At 40.4% G+C, this 7,591-nt stretch overlaps 1 protein-coding gene across 3 annotated transcripts in view; it reads right to left on the bottom strand.

Moving 5' to 3' along the window:
• Positions 1–7,591, bottom strand: part of Inip (INTS3 and NABP interacting protein) — a 16,102-nt gene that overhangs the window by 5,384 nt on the left and 3,127 nt on the right. The window lies entirely within an intron of this gene.

The raw sequence follows: 7,591 nt of genomic DNA, 5'->3' as shown, positions 1-7,591 counted from the left end.
GAGCTGAGGGACAGCGCCCAGGCCCAGAGTGCAGGCCCCACGACCAACCAAAAAATAAATAAATAAATAAAAATTTGCCGGGCGCCATGGCTCAAGCCTGTAATCTTAGCTACAGGCTGAGGTCTGAGGATCAAGGTTCAAGGCCAGTCCTGGGAGAAAAGTCCAAACCACTAGAAAACTGAAGTGGCGCTGTGGCTCAAGCGGTAGAACACTTGCCTTGAGCTGAAGAGCCTAGGGACAGCGCCTAAGCCCAGAGTTCAAGCCCCACGACCGACAAAAAAATAAAAATTTTTGCTGAGAATCTTCAAGTTTATAGAACATACTATGAACACCCTCTGCTGGTCTAATTGTAGCAAGCTGCATGACACAAATAAAATTGCTGACAAAAGAATAATAAAAGACGAATGATCAATGTAAATTAACATATCTGTAGACTTGGTGTTCCACAGGAGACTTGACTATGGGTCAAATGTAAAACTAAACTAGCTATGATCTTACTGTAACAGTTAAAAAGAATAATAACCAACAAATTGTACATCTTAATTCTTTGTGTTATTAGAACAGGATACTTACATTTTTATTTTCATTTTGACTGTTCATATATGATTTTTAGAAGCATGTTATCTGTCCTAAATAGACTTTTCTTAGTTTTCAGTTGTATACACATGTGCTCCTACATGCTGAGGATAAACATGTTAGTTTTTCATCTTGTTAATTTGTTTTTCATCTGAACCATTATAACTCAATGGTAAAAAGAAGAGCTTAAAGACAAAAGGCAGTGTTAACCAGTGTCAGTCCTTTTAGCTCGTAAATCATCTATGATTATTTGAAGAAACAGAAATGTGGTTATAGCTCATAAGCTATCCATTAACTAGGGTTTTGTTTGTTTGATTTGGTTTTTTACAATAAAGGTTAAATATCCCTTATCTGAACGGCTTAGTACCACAAGTATTTTGGACTTTTTCAGATTTTTGAATATCTGCATATACATGAGATATTTTGGGATGGACCTGTGACTGAACATAGTTCATTTATATTTCACATACACCTTATAAGCACAGAAAAATGACTGCTTTATACAATATTTTGCCAGATGGGGTGCAAGTGCCTATAATCCCAACTACTCAGGAGGCTAAGATCTGAGGATTATGATTCAAAGCCAGACAGAGCAGAAGAGTCTTACCACCAGAAAATCAGAGTGGCACTGTGGCTCAAAAGTAATAGAGCACCAGCCTTGAGCAAAAAAGCTCAGGAACAGAACACAGGCCCTGAGTTCAAGCCCATGACTGACAAGAGTGTGTGTGTGTGTGTGTGTGTGTGTGTCTGTGTGTGTGTGTGTGTGTGTGTCTGTGTGTATCTATGAAGCTTTAATCTGTCCTAATTACAACTTACAAACTAAAACACTTATTCAGACTTCTAATTTCTAGCACTAGCTCTCAGTTGAACTAACCCTGACAACAAACATAATAGTAAATTTGGGACAAATATTTTGGTTGTTTGTTTTGTTTTGTTTTTTGTTTTTAAGACAGGTTCTTGTTCAGGCTCACAATCCTCCTGCAAGACCATACTCAGATGCACCAAGTATTTAAAATGTATTATCTGAAACCATTGGAGGCTAACAAAAATCAGACAGAAAGTGCAACTGCTAAGGCAGACACCGGCGGCACACGCCTGTAATCCTAGCTACTCAGAAGGCTGAGATCTGAGGATCATGGTTCAAAGCCAGCCCCCAAGCAGGAGACTCTGATCTCCAATAAACCACTCAAAAAACCAGAAGTGGCACTGTGGTTCAAATGGTATAGCACTCACTTTGAGCTAAAGAGCTCAGGGACAGTGCCCAGGCCCAGAGTTCAAGCCCTACGACTGACCAAAAAAAAAAAAAGAAAAGAAAAAAGAAACTGCAACTGCTGAGATTTAGGAATTTGTAATGTTTTGCCTGAACTACGCCCAGAACAGGCCAGAGAGCCTTGCTTTACTACCTTAGGTATCAGAGGTCAGCGTCAAGAGCTTAAAAGTATAGCCAAAACATTAGAAGAAAGACATAAGAGAGATAGAAGGAATGGATATGAAATTTAACTCTAGTGTCTTTCCATTGTAAAGCTCCACATATATGGAGGGAGTATTTCAGCTGCTGTATGACACAAAGAACGTAAGAGTTTGGAAGCTGAGTTGTGACTTGCTATGTGCTGGAATAAGAATCACATTTCAGAAGAAAACGGAACCTAATGTCTCCATGATGTATTAGTCATGTCTAGTATCCAATAACAAAGCATTAGTTATAGAAAGAACAAAGTCTGACCCATGGGCAAAACAAACCCTCCATCAACTCAGAGATGACCTCCATGGTGTAATTATCAGTTAAGGACTTAAACTCAACTAGTAAAAATATGTTCAAGGACTTAAGAAAAATAGACATATAATAAATAAAAGGAGCATTTTAGAAGCATAGTATTGACTCCAGAAAATAGCCAAATGGAAATTCAAAAGCTAAAAATAACTGAAACAAGATGTTCCCTGTACTGAATTAACAGCAGATTGGAACTGGCAGAACAGTCAGTAAAGTCCAAATTAGAATATTAGGAATTATCCAATCTAAAGCACAGAGAAAGTACTGAAGCACATAAGTAAATAAGCTGAGCTTATGGGCCAATGGCAAGTAATTTATGCATAACTTCCATCCTAAAACAAACAAACAAAAAAAAAGGTAAGCCTCAAAAATAATAGAATTTTACTTTTTTTTTTTTTTTGCCAGTTCTAGCACTTTAACTCAGGGCCTAGGCACTGTCCCAGAGCTTCTTTTGCTAAAGGCTAGCACTTATACCACTTGAGCCATAGCACCACTTCCAGCTTTTTCTGTGTATGTGGTACTGAGGAATCGAACCCAGGGCTTCATGCATGCTAGGCAAGCACTCTACCACTAGGCCACATTCCCAGCCCAGAACTGTACAATACTGCATGAAAATTTCCCAAACATAGTGCAAGGCTTACAGGTCAAAATGCCTCTAGAAACCACATACAAGAAAATCACTGAGGCATGTCCTAGGCAAATTTTGTTGTTGTTGTTGGTGGTGGTGGTGGTGGTCAGGGGACCTGAACTCTGGGCCTGGGCACTGTCCCTCAGCTCTTCAGCTCAAGGCTAGCCTCTACCCCTTGAGCCACAGAGCCATTTCCGGCTTTTTTTTTTTGCTTATGTGGTGCTGAGGAATCAAACCCAGGTCCTCATGCATGCAAAGCAAGCACTCTACCACTGAGCCACATTCCCAGCTCCCTAGGAAAATTTTGAAAGCAGCAAGAGAAAAAGAATGTATTATATCTAGAATAAGAATGCTACCAATAAGAAAATGAAAAGACAAGGCTGGGAGAAAATCTTAAGCACATGGACTTACATCCAGACGTAAAACAAAGCAACCTGATAAATAAAGAGACCCTGACAAGCTGGGCACTGGTGGCTCATGCCTATAATCCTAGATACTAAGGAGGCTGAGATCTGAGAATCATGGTTCAAAGCCAGCCCTGGCAAGAAAGTTCATGAGATTCTTCTCTCCAATAAACCACTCAGAAAACCAGAAGCGGCACTGTGGCTCAAGTGGTAGAGTGCTAGCCTTGAGCTGAAGAGCTGAGGGACAGCACCCAGGCCCAGAGTTCAGGCCCTAAGACTGGACCCCCCCACCCAAAAAAAAAAAAAAGACTGATACTACTGCTCTACATGTATGGCAATCTGAAGGGAATATAAACCATTTGGTCCCTTTAATAAAGGGTTGGCACTGACTATACCGTAACAGCTCCATTCCTCAATAGTTATCCAAGAAAAATAAAACATTTATCTACAGAAATACTTATAAACAGCTTAATTCACAATGTTCCAAACTCAGACAATCCTAAAAGCCCACTAAGAGAATAATGAATAAACTGATATATACATACAATGAAATACTACTCCACAATAACAAAGAATAAACCATTAATCCATGCATAATACAAGGAATCTCATAGACAGTGTAGTAAAAGGAAATAGACACAAACCAATATACTTTATGATTCCATCTATAGGAAGTTTAAGACAAAACTAAGATTAAAAACAAAAGTTAGGCCAGGGACTAGTGGTTCATGCTTAACTACTAAAAAGCTAATGCTAACTACTCAATAGGCTGAGATTAAGGATCACAGTTCAAAACTAGCCAAGATAAAGTAAATTGGAAAACTAAAAAAGGAAGGGAAGGGAAAGGGAGGGTGAGGAGTAGAGGGGAGGGGAGGGCAAGGCAAGAAAGTCAAGGAGACTCATCTCCAATTAACCACCAAAAAGTTGAAAGCAGAGTTATGGCTCAAGTGGTAGAACACTATCCTTGAGTAAAAGAAACTCGGACAGCACCCAGGCCCTCAGTTCAAGCCCCAGGACTGACACATACACAAACAAAAAGTAAAGTTCAAGTACCAGTAATTCACAACTGTAATCTCAGCTACTCAGGTTCAAGTACCAGTAATCACAACTGTAATCTCAGCTACTCAGATTTAAGAATCACTGTTCAAAGCTACATGGGACAAAAAAAGTCTGAGAGACTCTTATCTCAAATTAACCACCAAAAAGTCAGAAGAGGTATAGTTCAAGCAGCAGAGCACCAGCCATGAGTAAAAAAGCCCAGGCCCTGAACACACACACACACACACACACACACACACACACACACACTTTTACCTATAATCCTTACTTAAGAGAGTAAGATCTTAGAATCTTGGTTTGAAGCCAACCTCTGGGGACAAATCTGACTCATTTCCAAAAATCTAGCAAAACACTGGAACTAGCAGAGAATGGCTCAAGTGGTAAATTGCCAGCTATGACCAGAAAAACAAAAAACAAAAAAACAAGAACATAGGGCTCTAAATTTAATCCCTAGTACAAAAAAAAGGAACATAATATATCAGAACAGGAACAACTTAAAACAATGTGATAATGGAGCAAACCTAAAAATTAAATAGGAGTTCAGACTTGATTCAGTTAGAGGTCTGCAAGTGTTCGAGCAGGAACTATTTACGAAGTGGGATATAATACTTTCAAAGTTTTACTTTTATAAAATGTTTTAAAATTAATTCCTTGGGCTGGGAAGGTGGCTCAGTGGCAGAGTGCTTGCCTTGCATGCCTGAGTCCCTGGGTTCGATTCCTCAGCACCACATAAGCAAAAAGAAAAAAAAAAGCCGGAAGTGGCGCTGTGGCTCAAGTGGTAGAGTGCTAGCCTTGAGCTGAAGAGCTGAGGGACAGCACCCAGGCCCAGAGTTCAGGCCCCACAACCGGACACAAAAAAAAAAAAAAAAAAACATCCACACTGTTTTCTGCAGCAATCAAAAAGAGCACTATACATAACTGGGAGGTCTTTTTCAAATAAAAAAAAGGAAAGCAATATTTATGCATGAGAGGAACCCATTTTTGGAAAAAGAATGTCCCTCCATTGGTACATATAGATGGTTTATGTGTATGTACAAATATTAGTGTGTATATATACAGACATTTATATGCAAACAGGAAAAAGCAAGAGAGGCTATGTCCCAGAAGGTTAAGTTCATGACCTATGAGGGGACAAGGTGGGGGATGACTGGAGGGACAAACTGAATTCATGTTTCCTTTTCACAATTTCATAATGCTAACTTTCCAATAATTATTCTCTTTTTTTAACCTTCTCTCCTTCCATTCACCTCCCTTCCCCCCCATCCTTTTTTTTGCCAGTCGTGGCTTGAACTCAGAACCTGGTCACTGTCCCTGAGCTTCTTTTGCTCAAGACTAACTATCACTTGAGCCACAGTGCTATTTCCAGCTTTTTCTGTTTATGTGGTGCTGAGGAATTGAACCCAGGGCCTCATGCATGCAAGACAAACACTCTACCACTGAGCCACCTTCCCAGCCCTTTTTAAAAGTTCTTATTGGAGCCTGTAATCCTATCTACTCAGGAGGCTGAGATCTGAGGATCACAGTTCAAAGCCAACCTAGGCAGGAAAGTCTGTGAGACTCTTATCTTCAATTAACCACCAGAAAACCAGAAGTGGTGCTCTGGCTCAAGTGGTAGAGCACTCCCCTTAAGCTGAAGAGCTGAGGGATAGCACCCAAGCCCAGAGTTCAAGCCCCACAAACAACAACAATAAAAGAGTTCCAATTGGAAATAACTAACACTGATAATGTTTTCCTAACACTGGAAATGATTCTGAGGGTACACATCAAATTCCAACTCCAAATTTCTGATGCAACTTCAATTAAAAAAAAATGAGGCTTGAGAACTCTACAAGACATGTAGCTGCAAGGTGGAAGCTGGTCACCATTGAATAGCACAGAGTGTGCGTTCACACACAGCTGATGCAGATCATGGAAACTTTGCAAAAGTGCCATGCATTTGTAGTTAAGAGTATAATGTAGATTGCTTAGTCTTGTAATCCTCTCACTTTTGGAGTAGAGAAAGCTATGTACAGAGTTGGCTCTACAAAATGAATTGTTTAGTCTTGGGAAAGAAGTAGGAGGCACCATGAATATGCTTCCCTCATATATTTCATGTTTTGTTTTGTTTTTGGTCCGGTCGTGGGGCCTGAACTCTGGGCCTGGGCGCTGTCCCTCAGCTCTTCAGCTCAAGGCTAGCGCTCTACCACTTGAGCCACAGCGCCACCTCCGGCTTTTTCTTTTTGCTTATGTGGTGCTGAGGAATCGAACCCAGGGCCTCAGGGATGCAAGGCAAGCACTCTACCACTGAGCCACCTTCCCAGCCCCACATATTTCATGTTTTGATGTTCATCTTACCTCATCTTTCTACCTCCACCCGCCCATCCCTATCATTTTTCTCTTAAACAGGATCTCTCTAGGTATCCCAGGCTAGGCTGGAAATCTTAATCTTTCTGTCAGCTTCTAGAGTAGAATTACAAGTGTGTACCACCACCCCTAGTTTTCAATTTTTTCTTGATTTGAACATTTAGTTGCAAAAGAAATAAATGACAGGTAGGCATGCTGGTGAATCCCTGTAGTCTCAGCATTCAGGAGTCTGAGACAGGAGGATTGGGAGTAGAGTTACCTAGTGAGACTGTCTGTAAGAAAAGAAAAGAGAGGGCTGGGAAGGTGGCTCAGTGGTAGAGTGCTTGCCTAGCATGCATGAAGTCCTGGATTTAATTCCTCAGCACCACATAAACAGACAAAGCTGGAAATAGCACTGTGGCTCAAGTGATAGTTAGTCTTGAGCAAAAGAAGCTCAGGGACAGTGACCAGGTTCTGAGTTCAAGCCACGACTGGCAAAAAAAAGGATGGGGGGGAAGGGAGGTGAATGGAAGGAGAGAAGGTTAAAAAAAGAGAATAATTATTGGAAAGTTAGCATTATGAAATTGTGAAAAGGAAACATGAATTCAGTTTGTCCCTCCAGTCATCCCCCACCTTGTCCCCTCATAGGTCATGAACTTAACCTTCTGGGACATAGCCTCTCTTGCTTTTTCCTGTTTGCATATAAATGTCTGTATATATACACACTAATATTTGTACATACACATAAACCATCTATATGTACCAATGGAGGGACATTCTTTTTCCAAAAATGGGTTCCTCTCATGCATAAATATTGCTTTCCTTTTTTTT

Source organism: Dipodomys ordii, unplaced genomic scaffold (genome assembly GCF_000151885.1).
Source record: "Dipodomys ordii isolate 6190 unplaced genomic scaffold, Dord_2.0 Scaffold67, whole genome shotgun sequence".
Classification (NCBI taxonomy): Eukaryota; Metazoa; Chordata; class Mammalia; order Rodentia; family Heteromyidae; genus Dipodomys; species Dipodomys ordii.
This window is presented reverse-complemented; position numbering and strand designations above follow the sequence as displayed.